Source organism: Pantherophis guttatus, chromosome 9, assembly GCF_059756535.1.
Source record: "Pantherophis guttatus breed Tessera chromosome 9, ASM5975653v1, whole genome shotgun sequence".
Classification (NCBI taxonomy): domain Eukaryota; kingdom Metazoa; phylum Chordata; class Lepidosauria; order Squamata; family Colubridae; genus Pantherophis; species Pantherophis guttatus.
The window spans coordinates 13,622,651-13,639,790 of record NC_142071.1 but is presented as its reverse complement, the minus strand read 5'-3'; the positions used below and the strand labels follow the sequence as shown (position 1 = coordinate 13,639,790).

Here is a 17,140-nt window from a genome sequence, read left to right as displayed (position 1 = left end):
ATTAATATTCATATACTTATGTAGTCAAATTCAATAAAAATGGAAGTAGGAAGAGAAAAAACAAAAAATAATAATAGTAATAAAAAAGAAATAGAAAAAACAAAAAAGAGAGAGGAGAAAAGAATAGAAATGTAGCTGAAAAAGAATAAAAAGGATAATAATAAAAAGAAAAAAAGAAAAAGCAAAGGGGAAAGAAGGAAGGAGCAAAGGGAGGAGGAGAGAAACACCTCCTAACAGCATTCAAACTTCTAATAGACAGAAAGCATTACATCCATTTTAATCAAACTGTATTATTTTTTCTTGTCTTGCTACCCAGTATATTCCATTTTTTTCTCTTTCTCCCCACTGTCCAAAAATGTTTTTCAATTTCAATATTATCCAAGTTATAAGCTCTTTAAAGTTTTAGTTCTTTTTTTGCAATTATTCCATATATGGTATCATCTTCTGTTGCCACGCCTTTTCCCTTTGTTACTACGCTCATTACTTCAATTTCAATTTTTCCATTCCACTTTTTTTCTCCAACCAACAATAAGTTTTCCATTAGACAAGTTAAATATCTCCAAAATCAAGCCTCCTTAAATTTTCCAAAAGTAATCCAGTTAGGGTAACAAGACACAAAGTTTCTCCTTTCAATCACAGACAATACACAATTTGTCACTTTCACTTCGGCTGGTGTCCATTTTGTTTATCACCGCTTGTCTTTTCTCCTTGTTTTAAAAAGTTCTTGTTTACCTCTTCCTCCCTTTCTCTCTCTTCAAAAGCAATCCAATCTCATTAAGGAAAGAAAAAGTGCCAGTTTTTTTTATTTTTCCAAGACAACAATCCTTCCAAAGCAGTCAATAGTTACTATAATCCATTTATGGGTCTTTTCCTCTTTTTGTTTATTTTGCAAAAGTCTTTTACCCAGATAGTTTACAGCCGCTAACTGGGGCTAGGGCTCACTTGTTATAAATCCACACTTAAAAGTTACTCCCGCCTGGGTTGAATCTCACTCACCCGGCATTCGAGTACCTAGCTCTGTTTCTCCGTTTCTTCCTCCTGCACAACACTTTTTCAAGTTGTCACAGCCTTAGTGTTAACCCCTTCTTTGGGATATTGTCTGCTTTATTTTTCAGGATGTGGTTCTTTCTGCAGGGGGAGGATGCCTGTCAGCTTTGGAAGCCATATTAGGCTGGAAGCTTCCATGCTGCCACCTTCTCATGTGTGGGAAAGTAGGAGGGGGGATTAAAGAGAGGGGTTGTTAGTAGACATAATAGCATTCTTCCTGTCGGTCAAGGTCAGGGCAATCCTGCATCTGGAGAAGGAGTGGTTGAAGTGATGTCTCAAGATGGAACGGCAATTGATTGGAGCATGTGATTGACTGAGGACTGAGGGGATGGTTTTGGTGGTTTTGATTTACTGAGGGAAAACCTGGACCTCTTTGATTCGGGTTTTCCCAGATGTGCCAGTTTGCCTATTCTAGTAAAGAGAACTTTGGAAAAATGTTTGCTTCTGCATCTTTATTTGGAGTTGGGGTTTTTCTGGAATGCTGACAAATAGTCCCCCTGATTTTTATTAGGCGCATAAATAACTACTAACAAAATTGAAGTATACCCTCTCTTTATTTCCACCATTAAAGTTCTTCCCTTTGAAATCCGCATAGATTTGTTCGGCTATTATTCCCCCCTTAATATATATCATCACCCCTTTCTTTTTCTTCTCTGATAAAGCTGTATATTATTTCCCTAGCTTGCTATATTCCAAATATTTTTCGTCCTGCTTCCGAATTTGTACCTCCTAGAGGCATATTTATCTGTTTTTTGCTTAATTAACTTTGTAAATATTTCTCTTCTTTTTGCTGTTGCATTTAATCTGTTTACGTTTATTGATATGAGCTTCCAGTCTTCCATTCTTTAGTCTATCTACCTAGTGTTAGTATCTATTTGCCCTTGTAACCCTTTGAGTTCTTGTTTTACTACCTTTTATTTCTTGATTTTATTTTTCTTCCTTATTCTTCTTTTCCAGGGCTCCTTCTTTGTCATCTCATTGGTGTGACAGTTCTTCTTATTGGCTTATGGTCTCCACCTCCTCTATGCTGCTCTGCTCCTCTTCGTTTCCCGTCAGTTGATCAAGGAAATCTTGTGCCACCACTAAACTGTATATTTTTATCTTCTTGCCTTGCCATGTGATAAGCATCCCTTCTGGAAGTATCCATCTAAACATACCCTTGCCAGGTGTCCACTATTTGAGCGGACAGTCTGCTTTTTTCACATTATGTTCACTATTTTTTTTCACAAAATAGTGGACATTTTTTTTATTCAAAAGCTTTATGATGAAATGGTACATAATCTAAAGCTGTACAGTCTAAGAGAATAAGGATAGGAGAATCGTGTTTTGTCTTTTTTTTCATAAGTTAGAATGAGACAAAGATCGAATATCCATTGAACTCGATTCTCTGAAAAAATTAATGATGAGATTAAAATAAAAATATATTATAAAATTATGTACAGTTCACATTTTTAAAATGTATTGTAGCTTGTGTCGACTGACCTAAAATGGCATCGAGTGATGAGAGTGACAGCGGTGAGATTTCGAATTCTTTAAAACAAAAGAGAGGAGTGTGCAAATACACCAAAGACTGGGAAGCTACTTTTGCATGGGTTACCAACAACGAAACCGACAGAACAAATACAATGGCCTACTGTAAATAGTGTCAGAAATCGTTCACAATTGAATATAATGGTATAAAAGCTATCACACAGCATGCAAACACAAAAAATCATTTAGATAAGGAGAAAATAGCTTCCAGCAAAAAGCGAATCAATTCGTTTTTCATTGTTAAAGACTCCTCTTTCAGTGAGAAAGTGACTGTAGCTGAAATGGCTGAAACTTACCATGGGATCAAACACCATATTTCTTTCCTGGCTCAAGATTGCGGTATTAAGTTAATGAAGCAAATTTTTGATGATTCAGAAATTGTAAAAAAGATGTCTTGTGGAAGAACCAAATCATCAGCTATTGTCAATGATGTTTTGTATCCTTTTTCTATTGAGTTGGTTCTCAATGATCTTAAAACTGGAATTCCATTTTCTCTCTCCACTGACGCATCAAACAAGGGAAATCGCAAAATGTATCCCATTGTTGCACAATATTTTACTTGTGAAGAAGGACTGTGTGTGAAAATTTTAGACTTTTATGAGGATTCTTTTGAAGATTCTACATCAATAAAAAATCAGCTGTGTCAAGTTCTTAGTGATAATGAATTGGAAATAAATAATGTTTCAGCTTACTCAGCAGATAATGCATCGGTCAATTATGGAGTGAACAAATCTGTTTACCAAAAATTATTGCTGGAAAATGACAATATTGTAGCTGCTCATTGCAATAATCACATTTTACACAACAGCGCAAAAAATGCATTAAAGCAGTTATCTTTTGATATCGAAAATGTAGTGCTGAAGGTTTTTGCCGAATTTTCGAATTCTGCGAAGAAACAAGAAGAGTTGAAATCATTTTTTGAGTTTTGCGAGTCAGAATTCCATGAAGTTTTGTGCCATGTTCCAACACGTTGGTTAAGTTTGTTTAAAGCGGTCGAAAGTCTTCTTTTAAACTGGATACCTCTAAAATCGTATTTTATTTCTCTTGGATCTGATGAGTGCCATAAGGTTATCTGGAACCTTATTTCGGATCAGGAAAATGAACTTGCAAAGGACGATGAACCAACAATTTCAGAATTGTATTTATATTTCATGCACTTCTTCATGTCAATAATGCAAGACACCCTACTGAAGCTGGAAAGCAAGAAAATTCTTCCATGTGAACTTCACATTATCATGTGTAAGCTGCATGATTCTTTGCAAAAAAAATATGATGAGCAGTTTTTTGGAATGAAAGTTTTATTTGCCTTATGTAAAAAAACATTTGTCTGAGAATGCCGTGCAAAAGTTCAAGAAAGAAGCCATCAACGTGTATCAAAGAGCCATTGCGTAGCTAGAAAAGTGGTATAATTTCACTGATTCAGTATATGAGATGCTAAGTTTCAATCTAATTGATCGCAATAATCCTCCAACTTTAGAAGAAATGATGAACATCTGGTTATTTTCACCATGGTGAGAAGAACTTCCACCCAACACTCTCTTCGATGAAATTTCTGCCTTAGAAGAAGTTTATGTTCATCTGCAGGGTGATTCATCCCTTGATAAGTGGACGTACTTTTTCAAGAAAGAGCCAGCTCCGAGTTTACTGAAACTGTTCCAGTATTATGCATCAATTCCGGTATCAAATACAAATGCTGAACAAATTTTCAGCGTCATGGGAAATTTTTGGACTGACAAACGTAACCGACTGCTTGTACCATCAGTTCGAAGTGAACTTTGTATGTTTTTTAATATTTCTCAACGTTGTACTGAAATTAAAGAATTATTCCTTAAACACAAAGAATTTATCAAAGCTGCGCAGTCAAATAAAAAATACACACAACAGCAAAGTAAAATGTAATTTAATATTTTACATATTATTATAATATATTTGATGTTTTGAATTTTAAGTAAAGTTTTGAAGTGATTATTTTAATATGTGTTAAAAGAAATACATAAGAAAATATATAATTTAATTGTAATTTTTTTTTATTTTTTTACTACTTAAACCCCCCTCCCCCCTCCCGCTTGTCCACTATTTTTTGGAAGCAGACCTGGCAACCCTATCTAAACATAACATTTTGTTTGCTCAGTTGTATAGCCAGGAAGCGATAGTCTTTACGCTGCTCTCGAACTCTTCTAGGAACTTGTTTCAAGATGGTGATTTCCTTTCCCCTGTAAATCATAGGTTCTTCTTGGATTATTTTGTATATTATGTCACGGACCCTCTTTCTAACAAATCTGATATGGACCTCTCTGGGCAGTTTATGGTGTCTGGCATAATTCGTTTGAATTCGATATACCTTGTCTATTTCCATCACAATTTCTTGTTTATCCCTCTGTAAACATTCTGCTATAATCTCTGCCATTGTCTGTCCAAGATCTTCATCTTTTGCTTCAATCACGTTTTGGAATCTCAAATAGAACAATGCCTTGTCCATTTCCAGCTGAATCACAGAGTCCTCGAGGTCTTTATTTAGGGCCATCACCTTCTGATCTACCTGATCCAATTTTTTTTTCAGTTTGCTCAGCCTTAGCTTCTACAATTTTTATTTTTTGTTCTTTCTTCTGAATTGCTTCCTGGATTGAGTTCATTTTACTATCTAATTTTTGAATATCGACTTTCATTTTGCCATGGTTGCTGAACATCTTTTCTTGCATCTTTACCATTGTCTCTTGAATCAACGTCAGGGTGGCTTGCATTGTTTGCATATTTGGAGCTGTAGATTTTTCCGCCTTTGAAGGCCCCTCAGTTGATTATTGGTTTAAGGAGATGCCATTGTTATCATTGGATTCGAGGCTGTTTTCCCCCCTGTCTTTAAGGTTGTTGTTGTAATACTGGTCATCTCTTTCAATACTCTGCTTTGCTCTCCAAAAATCTTATAAATATTTTTCCACACTGTCATCAACTAAATACTATCTACTTGTTGTTGTTATTGTTGTTATTATTATTAATATAGCTATAAATATACAAAAGTGCAGGTAAGATAAATAACAATATCAATACTCTATATTAATTAATCAAACTACCTTAGGTCACTGAACAATATATGTATATCAATTTTAGAATCAAAACTAGCAATTAGGATTAGGGTATCTATTAGCAGTCAGGTAGATATATATCTCAAGTTAATTCAAAAACATAAATCTCAATTTATACTAAGTTAAACAAATTAATATCAATTATCAATACTTCATATATTCACAAAATCTATATTATCTATATCTAATATCTATAAACTTTACACTCCTTATAAGGTATAAATTTTATCAATATTACTACAGTCTAATATTTGCAATTAATATAATTATTATTATAAGATATAAATATAATTAAATCTTCTTGATTAATTCACAATTATTCACTTGATCACTTGATTATAAGAAAGTTATAAAATGGATTGAATATACATTATGATTCAGACAACCAATTTCTTAGGGGTATAAATCTTGTGTCTTCTCTGGTGCTTTCTTTCAAGTACCTCTCTTGACTCCTCCCAAGTCTCTTGTGCCTCAGCAGTGTAGTTAGTATATAATTTTATAGGTTTTATATAGTTCCTTGGATCACTTTTCTTCCCACTTGCACTTTAATTTCACCTCAGTGTCCTTTGGATCCTCTATTCGAAAGTTCAACTGGAACAAAAATAAATTCAGAGCCTTGATAGTACAGTGGTTTAGTGCACCCTGTTATTAACACAGCTGCCTGCAATTTCTGCTGGTTCGAATCTCTCCAAGGCTCAAGGTTGACTCAGCCTTCCATCCTTTCTAAGGTAGGTGAAATGAGGACCCAGTTTGTGGGGGCAATAAGCTGACTTTGTATAAAATATACAAAAGAATGAAGGCTATTGCTTAAAGCATTGTAAGCCGCCCTGAGTCTCCGGAGAAGGGCGGCATATAAATCAAATTTTTTTAAAAAAATTCTTTCCTTTCTTTTACAGTTCAAGCAGTCATCCGATTGGCTCCTCTTACTGTTGAAACACGGCAATGTCAGCCCTCACTTCTTCTCCTTTCGATTCTGATCCTGTCCTTTTCTGTCACTCTATTATACCAACTCTTTCTCCTTCTCCTTCTCCTTCTTCATCTTCTATTTCCTTTTCTCACCAATTATCAACAATCTTGCCGCACCTTCACAGTCTTCACACTTTTCTCCTTGTCGCCGTCTTAACAGTTAGATGTAATATGCTGACTCATTTCTCCTTCTGCCAAATCGCCGCTCGTTCTCTCCCTGGAAATCTTTTAACCAGCTAAGACCGCACTTAGTTCTTAGAAATGATCTTTAATCTTGTGGTATTCGAGGTAGTCGCTTAAAATGACACCATCTGCTGTAAAAATTTTCTCTTCCCTATACTCACTGGCTCATTACAGCCTCAAGTCTGCCATAACAAGCTGTTAGACACATTTGCGATGGTTCAACAGGGGTGTCCATTCATGCAACGAGTGATCACCCTTCACTTCACCACACTCTGGACTCTCCCTCTAGTCCACAATGCCCTCCAGGCTTTCTGCGCCCCGAAGGGTCCCCAAAATGCAAAAAAATTGAGGTTAGAGAACAGAGACGTTCTCCTTCCACCGCTCCGCTGCAATATCGCCAATAGGAAGTCCTAGATTTTTATTTCACATACCTAATCCTCCTGTCTCTATTTTTCCCACATAGGAGGTAGTTAGGGCTAGCCCAAAGTCACCCAGCCAGCTTTCATACCTAAGGAGGCACTAGAATTCAGTATCTCCTGGTGATTGGCCCAAATCGCCCAGATGGCTTTCATGCCTAAACTAGAACTCACAGTCTCCTGGTGATTGGCGGAAAGTTACCCAGCCAGCTATCATGTCTAAAGAGGGAATAGAACTTCTGGCTTCTAGGTCAGGACCTAAATCACAACACCAAGCTAGTTAAACTGGTTACTATATATGGAACTGATATTTTATCTCACCCCTCCCTCAGAAAACAAATTCCCAATGCTCCTTGATTTTTTGTTCCCTACAGCTATTGAGGAAACAAAATTATATTATATTGCTACAAAGGAGATGTGAATGTTTGCATTACTTGAAAGGAATGAGAAAGCCACCAGCTGAATGTGCAGTGGGAGGTTTTATGTCTTGGGGTTTAATTTGAGCTTTTTGTATTTTCAGTGTATTTGCTCTGATCCAGAGTTCTCTGCTTCCCACAACTTGGGAGATTTGCTGACAGAAATCTGTGACCCAATCCTTTGACTCCAGCAAGATACATTAGCCAGCTCAATTATTCCCCACAGTTTTGCCAGAACTGGTTTTCTCCTATTGGCTGTAATCCCCAAATTTTCTTTCAGAATGCAGACTGCACTAACTATCTACGTTACCTTCAAAGTTCTTAGGATGGGGGCTTGCTAGATTATGATAATACTGCAAACACTTTGCAAAATGAAAAAGAGAATATTTCCCATTATGTCCCAAGGAATTGGTAACAAGCAACTATACCCTTTTCAGATGTTTGCTTTCAGTGTGTGAATGTAGGGTGTAGGCTTATGGGTCTATCTTCCACCTTCCATTATCAGGAGGAAAAGTAGCCTTTGCATCCTTGTGCCTGTTAATATTTTATTTGGATGCATATTTTTATATTATTTCTAGCTAATTTGTATGATGTTTTATTGATTTGAGTCTTTCAGTGTTGGATTTTTTTGTTATTTATATTATATATTGATTTATGAAAGTCACCTTGACAGGGTATTTACTAGGGCTATGCAGTACTTTTGATTTAGTTGCAACAAGGGGCTTTGGAGTGCATGGGGTGTGAATATAGCACCTATTTGTAGCTGCAGCTGGTTCAGAGAGAGAAATATTTTTTAAGGTCTCCTCTCTCCTAGCATCAAACTATCTCACTTGCAAACAGCCACCATTGCCCTTAAAGGAATTCCTTGATGAATAGTTTTTTTCCCCTAGGAAGTTAAGCTTTCTCCCCATACTGACATGGGGGAACATACTGTACATACTGACCATGATGCTTTGAATTGCATCGCACTCATATGAGAAGCACTGAGGCATTTCTGGGTTGAAAGGATTAGCTGGTAACATCACCTTTACCCAAGGGACATGCAATTGTAGGTTCCTTTCATGTCCCTAGCATGAAAGTGAAGGACAGGAGCTCAACCCTCCTCACTGTAGCACTTGGGTCTCAAATGTGGGCTTGCTAGCCTCCATCCCAGCATCCTAAACCACACAAGCCACCATGCTACTCTATACTTTGAATCATCTATTGTAAATGGCTATTAAATTCTAAGATGCCTGTTCTTTTTCTGCTGTTGATGCTGTGTGTAGTTTTCCTTGTACTCCATTGTCTCATAGTTGACAACAGAGTTAACCACCTTCTTCTTTTACTAAGGCAAATAAGACTGAGAAGTAATGAAGAAATTTATTAAAGGGGGAAAATGCAGGCAGAATCACCAGCTTTAGTCTTGGCAATGAAGATAACAAAGTGGTAGGTAACCTCTGACTTTTAGCATCAATCATTAAAGGAACAAGCAGTCAAGAAATATGCCACTAACTAGTTCTTAGTAGAGCAGTCATGAAGTCTTTGCAAAATATATTCAAATGCTGCAATGTGTCTATACCTACAAAAATCAGAATACAGCAAGCAATGGAAGCCATTCCAAAACTCAAAATAAAGCTGAACTTAAAAAGTGTGTGTCTGTGTGGATCTACCATCTAAATATCTGCTAGACTAGAGTGGATAGTTTAGTAGTTCTTGACTGTTTTTTATATAGCTAAGCAGAGTTTGGCCTGGTTAGAACTTGGGTGAGCCTATAGTTTCTAAGGTATACTGGGAAGTTAACAACAAAATAATAAAATAATAATGAAATAAATAAGAAAAAAGAAAGAAAGTGAAAGCAAGAAAAAAGAGAAAGGAAGAAAGGAAAGAATGAGAAAGAAAGAAAGAAAGAAAATCAATGCCAATCTGTTTTTATTTCCCTGCCAAGAAAATAGCATGGACATATCTGTGTATTTTCCAAGAATTGAGTTTAACTTGAGGGAGATTTTATTTTTTAGAACATGGATGGACAGATAGCTGCCACATAGAATGTTTAGTCTTTTCAACTCCCCAACTCCTTCAGCCCCAGGATAGTTCATGTCCTGTTTGCTACTGGATTTTTATGGCCAATCACAGTTGGAAACAATTGATAATTATATCAAAGAGACTTGCCAGCAAGAAGTTGACAAAAAGAAAATATCTGGCATGTCATATTTATGGATGGGCTCCAGATAAAGTCGAACTTAGAAGCATTTGGTATTTCACAATTGTCTTTATTCAGTTACATATGCTTTCTTATTTTCTCATGCCTCATTGTGATTCAAGTGGATTTTTCTAGTGCTTGGGGACTACACAACATTTGTTTGGAAGACTGCTGTAGTCAAAGAGATGATGACAAAAAAACAGGAACATGGATTTTCAGGGTTTGTGTATGTGTATGTAAAAGTTTCTCACTTCTTTTTCTTCTGTTAGAAGAAAAATAAATTTATCCCCTATTTCCCACCTTAAATTCTCTATATAAAACATCTCCCTCCTGATATCCACAAACTTCATTGTTAAACGAGCATCATCAAGAATTAATTATTTAACTTTCTTGCTTTGAAAAAGGTTTAGTGGAATTTAACTTGAGAGCACCCACTGTATGTTCTATCTCCACAGATTTCACTGCTAATGTCAGCGTTCCAGAAAATCCCCCCACTCCAAGTAAAGACGCAGACGCAAGCATTTTCCAAAGTTCTCTTTACTAGAATAGGCAAACTGGCACATCTGGGGAAAACCTGAATCTGAAAAGCCTGGGTTTTCCTTTAGTAAGTCAAAGCTTCCAAAACCATCCCCTTTTCCACCCAGTCGGTCACATGCTCCAATCAACGTCCGTTCCATCCCGATCCAGGCCCCTGACCCTCCTTCTCCAGATGCAGGATTGCACTGACCTTGACCGACAGGAAGAATGCTATTATGTCTACCAACCCCCTCTCCTACTTTCCCACACATGAGAAAGTGGCAACATTGGAGCTTCTGGCCTAATATGACTTCCAAAGCTGACAGGCGTTCCCCCCTGCAAAAAGAACCACCTCCCCCAGACAAAACACAAAAGAAGGGGTTAACACCTAGCACCAATCCCTTTAACCCCCTCTCCCCCCCCACCCCCAGGAGGACCTTTCGGTTTGTCAGGAAATTTGTCATGAAACTGTTTCACGAGCGCATCAGCATTTACATCCCAACTCTTAACCCAAGTAGCTTCAGCCAAAGGATAGCCTTTCCAATGTACCAAATATTGTAAATACCTCTATAGAGTCTAGAGTCCAGGATTTTCTTCACCTCATAATGAGTCTCCCCTTGCATTACCAAAGGAGGGGGTGGAGCAGATGGCAAGGGTCTTAGGGTAGATTCTCTGACCGGTCTCAATAAGCTACTGTGGAAAACGGGGTGTACTTTCCCTAAGATGCAAGGGAGTCTAAGTTGGACAGTCACTGGGCTAATCACTTTCACTATAGGGAAGGGACCTATGAATTTGGGTCCAAACTTCTTGCTGGGTACCCTAAATCTTAGGTATTTGGTTGACAAATACACCTTATAGTCTATTCGGTACAGTGGTTGGAGGGACCGGCGTTTGTCGGCCTTATATCATTCCGCTGACTCCGCTAAAGCTTTTTTTATATTCTCCCAACCCCTTCTCAACGAGGTCATTCACTCCATTAAGGACATAGAAGTAGGCAGCTGGATAAACTTTTCTTTCTTTTGATGAGTTGGCTTAATGGAGGTTTGTACTTTCTCTAGGCGAAAATTGATACTTTAAAACTCTATATGTATTATATTACTCTCTGCAATTCTATCTATATTGTTATACTTTTTTTCTGTATTTTTTAATAATTTTCAATACATTTTTTTAAAAAAAAAGGACATAGAAGTAGGTGGCTCTGTAGGCAATTCAGCCATCGGCACAAAATCCATGCCCGTATTTATCTGAAAAGGAGTAAACCCAGTACTGGTGTGTACTGCATTATTATAAGTCACTTTTGCGAATGGTAGCAAGTCCACCCAGTTCTCCTGTTGATAATTTACATAACACCTAATGTATTACTCCACCAATGAGTTCAATTTTTCAGCTGATCCATTAGTCGATGGGTGAAAAGCTGAGCTAAGTCCTTGGGATGACTCAATGGATCGCAGAAACTCCCTCCAGAATTTAGCAGTAAACTGGACCCCGTGGTCCGATATTATTCTCTTAGGGACTCCATGTAGCCTGTAGATGTGTCTCACAAACAGCTTTGCCAGTTTCTTGGCCGATGGTAGTCCGCTGCAAGCAGTGAAGTGTGCTTGCTTGGAGAATAAATCAATGACAGTCCAAATAACCTGGTTACCCCCACTGTCAGGGAGTTCAACTATGAAGTCCATTGCAATCTCCTCCCAGGGCTTGGTGGGTTCGGCCACAGCCTGGAGAAGTCCAGAGGACTTCCCTGGTCGGACTTCATGATGACGCAGGTGGTGCAGCTCCTCACATAGTCTTCCACGTCTGCTTTCATCTTTGGCCACCAGAATTGTCTCCTAGTCAAATGGAGGGTTTTTAAAAACCCAAAGTGGCACCCTAGTCGAGAGTCATGACTCCTCTTCAGCACCAGGAGCTGCAGGCTGCGGGGCACGTAAAGTTTACTCCCCTACCATGCCAACCTGTCTCTTTGGGTTAGGTCCGCCTGGTTTTTCTTGAACCAGGAGTCAGTGGAAAGCACCGCTTTTAGCTCCACTGTCAACTTGTCTTTGGGGAGGTTGGAACCCTGGTGCAGGCTTGGGTGGCTGGCTGAGTTTCTGAGATTATGCTGGCTGTCAAACTGGGGTTTACGGGAGAGAGAGTCAGCCAGAAGGTTTTTACTCCCAGGGATGTATTTCAGGTTAAAGTTAAAGCATTTTAAATATTGAGCCCAACGAACCTGCTTGGCAGAAAGTTTCCTCAGGGTCTTCAGCACCTCGAGATTCTTGTGGTCAGTCCAAACTTCAAAAGGTTCCTCAACCCACTCCAGGAAGTGTCTCCAGGATAGGAGAGCCCATCATACTGCAAATGCCTCTTTCTCCCACACTGCCCATCTGCGCTCAATGTCGGTTAACTTCCTTGATAAATAAGCACACAGCATTAGATTGTTTTGGGAGTCCCTTTGCAGTAGAACAGCAGCCACCGCCATGTCACTTGCGTCCGCCTGTACCACAAAGGGCTTATTTGGGTCAGGATGGTGTAGGATTGGCTCCACTGCAAATAGGCATTTTAATTGTTTGAAGGATTTTTGGCAGTCCATTGTTCAAGCTAAGGGATGGCTAGGTTTTGGCTTGGTGGGAGATGGGCCAATTTTTAGCAATTCTGTCAAAGGGAGTGTCAGCCTCCGCCTTTACTGCTTTGGCTGCCATAGTAACGGGAGGGGGGAGACCTAGGTAGCATGGGGGGGAAGCGTGCTGGAGGAATCTGGAGGAATCAAAAGCGATACTTAAACCAACGGATTCTATCTTTGAAGCTGCTGTCGGGTCAACGGTCATGGCAATCCTGATTGATGATGCTGCCAGACATATGCTTCCACCTGACCCCTGAGAGACCTTTGGATTGGATGATTTACGGTGGACAGTGGGAGGGGATGCTTTCTATATGCAATTTTCGCGCTTGTTGCCTTAGATTCTGCTTTCCTTTGGTTGCGTTCACTTCATTTTCTAGTAAAAGTACCTTTCTCTATAAACAATGGAGTTTGGGTCATTCTTTCCTGGACTTTTGAAGGAAGCACACCTGACATTAAGCAGAATCTCATCTCCAGCCATCCCGGACAAACACCAAGGGGCTGAACCCAAAATATGTCTGACCAAGAGAGTGAAGGAGATCAGATGGGAGCTTCTGGCTCTATGATCACTTCACTTCAAGCGGAGAAGGAAGCTGTGGAATGGATGGAAAAAAATTGGCTGAGAGAGGAGCCAGAGGAAGCTAGATGGTCGAGGGGAGTAGGAAGGTTGCTGGACCTGGGGAGGACCCCCCAAGGAGTAACCAGCTCCAGACCCTGTAAGGGAGAGGCAGTGTGGCTGCAAGAGCAAAAGGAGAGCCTCATGATTGCTCAAGTGATGCAACTCCTCCGTGATGCCGAGGAAAGCCGGAAAAGCCATGAGTCTTATGTATTCCCTGTGGGGAAGGGAAGAGACTACCCCAGGGTGGATCCAGAAGAGACAGCTGTGGGGGAGAGGAAGAGGAAGCTGGGGAAGAAACATCTAAGGCTTCTGGAGCTCAAGCGAGGAATGCAGCAGCCCAGGGACCCCCAGCCTTGCAAGCTCCACCCCAAAGACGCAAAAAACCAAAAATTCCCCCCCTAACCAGAAAATATGATGGGAATCTGAAGACCTTGGGGCTTTTCTTGACCCAAGTGTGGAACCACATGCAGGACTGGGGGGAGGACTACTTATCAGATGCGGCACGAGTGAGATGCGTCACGAATGTCTTAGAGGGAGTAGCAGCTGAATGGATGGTGGTCCTCCACAATAATAACTCCCCCTTGCTGAGGAATTACAACCTGTTCATGGGGGCTCTTAGGAGGTGGTTTGAAACCGAGACTAGAGAGGGAAGAAACTCCCCTGGAGGACGGAGTAGAACACAAAAGGGCGGAAGTGGCAATAGGTCACATCGAAGGGGAGGAAAAGATTCCAAAGGAGTATTGGGATCTCTGAGAAGTTTTTAGTGAAAGGGCCTCGGATGTGCTGCCCCCCCACAGAGCTACGGACTGTACCATTGAAATACTCCCCCCAGGGTGAAGCTCCCTAAGCAGGCCCCTGACCCTCCTTCTCCAGATGCAGGATTGCCCTGACCTTGACCGACAGAAAGAATGCTATTATATCTACCAACCCCTCTCCTACTTTCCCACACATGAGAAGGTGGCAGCATTGGAGCTTCCGGCCTAATGTGGCTTTTCTTTTTCTTTTTTCTTTTATCATGTTAAATATGCTGTACAGTGTTTGTCAAATGTAAGATGTGTAAATAGGCAAGAGGGAAAAAAAACAACAAGTGCAACATTGCAAGCAGTTGTTTTGCAATTTATCTCAGGTTACCCAGCTTGGAAATAATATAGTTTTTGGTCTTATCTAAAGTGATGGTTTATGAGTACCCATATGGAGACTTTAGTTTCAAGTGAATGATGTGGAATCATTTAGAACTCTAAAGAGAGAGAAATAATGTCATCCCATATTTTCACTGTTACAGATGAAGTTAGATGTGTCTTTAGATAAAAGGTTTTACATCAGGTTTGATGACTATTGGAACATAATAATCTAGAATGCAAGAGCTATTTTCATCTTTGTGCAAAAGATTAAGAAAACAGCACAAAGGGAAAGCAAATATGCCCTAAATTTTGCCCAGGCTTTCAAAAGTGTTACTTGGGCATTGAAGTGAAACAGCTTAATACAGATCAAAGGTAAATAAACTGCATTAACTTTTGATGATGAAAGGCTGGAGGAAGGGTAGAACAGGAACTATCTGTGCAATCTTTTGAAGGCCAAGTGAGACATAATGGTAGTTAATTTGGATCATAAAAGTTAGGTTTGCCACAATTACATAAAGAGACTTAACAAAAAAGGAACCATAAGGCTTAAAAGAGAATTCCCACAGCTCAGCTTTCCTAAATTTTTCTTTGGCTAAAGTGCATGGTGAATGGTTGTGGGAACTGTGTATGTCTAAGTCTAATGAAGAAAAGGACTCTCTCTATCTCTCTCTCTCTGTGTGTGTGTGTGTGTGTGTCACATCATAGCAATATTTGAGGGGTGTCACAGACAAGAAGAGGGTCACTTATTCTCCAAAGCACCTGAGAGCAGGACAAGAAGCAATGAATGGAAACTTATCAAGGAGAGATTCAACCTAGAACTAAGGAGAAATTTCCTGACAGGAATACAATCAGTGGGATGGCTTGCTTCCAAAAGTTGTGCATGCACCATCAAGAACAGATTAGACAGCCATTTGTCCAAAATGATATATAGACTCCTCCTTGAGCAGGGATTGAACTAGAAGACCTCTAAGATCCTCCCAACTCTGTTATTCTATATTATATTCTGTATTCTAAACTTATATAGACCCTACTCTACCTTGCAACAAGGTGACCTTTCCAGCTCAGGTACAAATTAATTAACTTCTTCTCGCAATGGCCAACAGAACAATAAAGACACCTTTAATAAAAACAAATAAAAGAATCAACCATAAACCTTTCATAAAATAAGGCAATACAACAATTAAAAATGACAGGACTAAAGAAACATTGATTTTTTTAAAAAAAGCTGTTGTGCTCTGAGCCCATTTTCAAATGTAAATAAGCAAAAAGCTGAATGTAAGCATTTGAAACTAGCTCATGCCAAACTATTCCCCTATTAATACAGTGTTGTCCAAGCAGAGAGAAACAAGAAGCTTCTTAGGAAGCCTTAGAAAGACTCTGCTTTTCTTCTCTTCTCCTAGATTTGTGAGCAGGCACCAAAAATAAAAGATTTGCCTACTTTCACAAGGCTTTTAAATGGTCTCTACTCTTGTCAATTCCTTAGATGATGGCAGTACCCCATTCATCTTCACTAATCTGAAACAATCTGGTTGTGCTTGGATAGCACACCACCAAGAACTGTTAGGGCTGTAGGGTAGACTTGGACATTAAACAAGGAAATAAAAGCATCTTGGAAGCCTGTTTCCACATTATTGCCAAAAAAGCTGCCTAGAATTTTGCCACTCTAAGGGTGGCCTTAGAGAAATTTGATGAATGAATGAATGAACGAATAAATGAATGGCATGCGTACAGATTTATATATTTCATGCTGATGCCATTTTTATCAGTGACAAGCCCTTTTCTCTCTGGCTGAGTGCACACCAGTTTAACTGAAACATGGGTTAGAAAAACACAGTTCCTAAATTCATGTGCCATGGTGTGGCAAAATAAATTCCTTATGTGGAGTCAGTTGCCTCTTATCTAAGCATTGTCTAGTCTGTTGTTCTTCCTTCTGTATGCCAAGGACATTCCCACATGCCATTTACACATACACATAAGGAAAAACTTCTTAACAGTGAGGACAATTAACCAGTGGAACACTTGCTTTCAGAAGTTGTAAGAGTTTCATCACTGGAGGTTTTTAAGAAAAGACTGGGCAGTCAACTATCTGAAATGGTATAGGGTATCCTGCTTGAGCAAGGGGTTGGACTAGAAGACCTCCAAGGTCCGTTCCAGCTCTATTCTGATTGATTGATACCCCTTTAAAAGGCAAATCAGAAACTGGATTGCCATGCTTCCCATGTGCAAGGATTCAGGTTTGAGCCTTAACATCTGTGATCCTGGAAGCCCTTTCTTGATCTGAATATTGGGTTAGATCAGGGGTCCTCAAACTACAGCCCCTGGGCTGGATACGGCCCACTGAAGCAATTTATCCAGCCCACACAATGGGGATGGAAACTCACTCTGGGCCCATCGCACTCAGCCAAAGGGCTGCGGGGGGTGGTAGGGTGGTGGAAACAAAGCAAGGCTCGGCTGCCTTTCAGACCCACCTCTCA

The 17,140-nt window shown here is 39.5% G+C and overlaps 1 long non-coding RNA gene across 1 annotated transcript in view; it reads left to right on the top strand.

The window, feature by feature from the left end:
* Positions 1-9,037, top strand: part of LOC117676960 (uncharacterized) — a 48,567-nt gene extending 39,530 nt beyond the window's left edge. The window contains exon 4 of the long non-coding RNA XR_015729318.1: positions 8,968-9,037. This is a non-coding gene — a long non-coding RNA (uncharacterized LOC117676960). The remainder of the gene's footprint in view (positions 1-8,967) is intronic.
* Positions 9,038-17,140: the final 8,103 nt, after the last annotated feature.